The sequence below is a fragment of the Corvus brachyrhynchos genome, unplaced genomic scaffold (assembly GCF_000691975.1).
Source record: "Corvus brachyrhynchos isolate BGI_N302 unplaced genomic scaffold, ASM69197v1 scaffold29, whole genome shotgun sequence".
NCBI classification, from domain to species: Eukaryota; Metazoa; Chordata; class Aves; order Passeriformes; family Corvidae; genus Corvus; species Corvus brachyrhynchos.
Genome location: NW_008240033.1, coordinates 1,177,077 through 1,180,269, shown reverse-complemented (window position 1 = coordinate 1,180,269; position 3,193 = coordinate 1,177,077). Strand labels below are relative to the sequence as shown.

The following is a 3,193-nucleotide window of genomic DNA, read 5'->3' as shown; positions in this document are numbered from 1 at the left end:
ATATATGGTGGAATATTTCTGAAAAAGGAAGGAAAAGTCAGATAAGGAAGAGACAACCTTTCAAAGAGGTCCAAATACGCCTCTACAAAAGATGCTCCTCTAGTTCTGAAACCACAGGCAGTTACAATAAACACTTAAAACTGATAAATGTTTCCAAAATTTATGCAGCAACATGAACATGCTTATGCTTATAAGGAGCATAACAGCTGTGAATCATGAACCATTATTCGTGGCGTTATTGGGACTGCTCGAGAAGCAAGCAAGCAGACCCACATTTACTCTTTCTGGCCTTCCCACTTCTCATTCACATACCAGCCTGATGGATGGATATTTTATAACCTGGACATACAAACGTCTCAGATTTCGAAGTTATACTTTACAGAAATTGTGTTTCATTTGCATGTGCTGAAAATAAGAGTTTATATTATTATCCTTTTTAACCAGTTCTACTTACTGTAATTATGGTGTCCTGGCTGAGTAAAATGTTTGGCTTTTTTAAGAATGAAAATACGTTTTTTTCCTGTAGGGTTTCAACTGAACTGATTTCCTCATACCAGTCAAGAATCACAGCTATGTAAAGTTTCCTACTAAGAATTATTGCTAAGAGAATCTACTATAAGAAATGTACTTACTCAGAAAAAAAGCTGCCTAAAAACACTGCCGTAATTACATTGGTTGTGGAGATCCAAGGCATTATATAATGAAGATTTTGTATTCTGGATTCAAAGATTTTGGAAATTCTCCTCAGCCTTAGCAAAAATATGCAGAACAACAACAACAAAAAAGCATAGAAAAATGCAGAGATTGAGTTTGGGTTTTCTTTTATTAATGCAACCAACAGCTTTCTGAAATGCAATAACATGTTATTTGCATTTCCCTTCAGAAAGAGGCTACATGTAACTATAGTTACCAGTAACATCTACAACTCTTGCCTTTGGGAAGGTTCTAGAGGTAATTCCTTCTTCCAGAGAAGCTTCTGTGAACATCCGTATGACAACAGAATTGATATAGATTCTTGTTTGCCTGTGATCAGAACTCTACCTTTCTTATGAAGTATTTTCAAATTCTCCAAAGATTGTCCACCATATTTTAGAGCGTCTAAATTAGGTGCCTACATGGGAACAATAGTGCAGGTTTTGTACTTGGCCCTGCAAAGTGGCATGTCTTCCCTAATCCACACACCTTCTTCCTGATTAACATTTTGATACTAACCAAAAAGCTGGCATACCTTTCCTTCCAGCCTCCCCCAGGTCATCTGTTAACTTTGCTTTCCCAAAACAAAGTGGCCTGAGACAACAGTTGCACGAGTCTACAGTGTTCCCTGGCAGCCAGGAGGGCCAGCAGTGTCCTGGGGTGCATCAGGCACAGCATCACCAGCCTCGCAAGGGAGGGGATTGTCCCACTCTGCTCTGCATTGGGGCAGCCTCACCTCGAGGGCTGGGGGCAGTTTTGGGTGCCACGATATAGAAACGACATTAAGCAATTAAAGACCATCCAAAGAAGGCAACAAGGACGGCGAAGGTTCTGAAGGGGGAGCCTTATGAGGAGCAGCTGAGATCACTTGGTCTGTTCAGCCTGGAGAAGAGGAAGCTGTGGGGAGACCTCATTGCAGTTACAACTTCCTCGTGAGGGGAAGAGAAGGGGCAGACACTGATCTCATCACTCGTGACCAGTGACAGGACTCAGCGAATGGCATGAAACTGAGTCAGGGGAGGTTTAAGTTGGCTATCAGGAAAACATTTTCTACCCAGAGCACTGGAACAGCTCCCCAGAGAAATGGCTGAGGACCAAACCTGACAGAGTCCAAGAAGCATTTGAAGAATACTGTCAAGCAAATGGTGTGATTCTTGGGGTGTCCTGTGCAGGGCCAGGATGGACTCAGTTATCCCAATGGGTCCCTTCCAACTCAGCATATTCTATGATACTATGATCCTAGGGCTTGGGAAGCTTATTCTTGAATCCATGCAGCTGATGAAAGAAATGTCCCATAAAGAAAAAGCTGCTGTTCAGCCAAGACCAACATTAAATCAAGTCTCAGCTATCCAATATGCTCCGGGGAAAAGAAAAGAAGACAAAATAACTCCTCTGCAATTCAGAGATGAAAATCCAACTGTTTGTTTTAGTATAAAACTCACTCATTTTGGACTAGTGCAAAAACAAAGAGAAAAGGATACAAAACTGATTTCAGTACTAAGGTATTTTCCCCTGATTTTCAAATCTGCTTCTGATTTTACAACCCCAGTTGTGAGCAGAAACAGTCACAGGCATTAAAACCACTATTTAATTATCAGCCCACTACACTGTAAATCCCCCAAACTACCACTTCAGTGATTTGCCCTTCATAATTCAATTTCTAATTTGGAGTAGTAAGTGAAAGCTCTGCAGTGAGATACCTCTCAGTGCCATTTTTGTGTATGGCACCTCTTTTTCAACCAGATGCTAGGCAAGAGAAGTTTTTTATAGTCTTATATGGAGAGATTCAACTTTAACAAGTAGTGTTTATTAAAACTGCAAAACCAATAAAAGACTGTACCAAAGGCAAAGAAGGCCATCAGTATTGTTTTATAAAGATTAGAAAAACATTTCCTATTCACGCAGACACCCTTTGTTGAGACCAAGGCCTCGGATTTGCCAGAAGAGCCTGGCACCTCCAGCTGCCAGTCTGCAAGGTGAGATCGAGGGAGGCAGCTCAAGCTGTACAGAGATGCAGGGTTTGGGCTCAGAGAATGAGCAAAGGCTCATGCCTGAAGCAGAGGTGAATTATTGTCATACATGAAATCCCTATTTGTGCTTGGTCTTTGCATATTAAGTGCTTTAATTAATTAATTTTGAGTTAAATATTTTTAGATTAAATCTTAAAATTAACCCATCAGCCCAGGTACAAAAATCCAGTTCCAGTATCAGTGTTTTCAATTGTTTAAAGTAGTTTATTAAGAGAGTTGCCCTTTTCAAACTTCAAACCACCGGTACACCATAAGAGCTACCTTTCCTGTGTTTACTGTATACTTTTACAAGTGTTTTGAGGTGTGTTGGATGTATTTTAATACTTTTTTGTAGGTGTTTTCACTTGCATTCTGATTCCAAGGCCAAAAAACCCCCATCCAGTCTAACAGCCAACAGCTATTTTTAGCCACAAAGCCATTACTCTGCAGGCAAGCTCCATGGCAACCTGAATACCTGAATTTTAATGAAG

General features: G+C 40.5%; 1 protein-coding gene across 1 annotated transcript in view; it reads right to left on the bottom strand.

Moving 5' to 3' along the window:
* Nucleotides 1-3,193, bottom strand: part of LOC103622092 (V-type proton ATPase subunit S1) — a 51,486-nt gene that overhangs the window by 34,014 nt on the left and 14,279 nt on the right. The gene's annotated exons all lie outside the window — the stretch shown is intronic.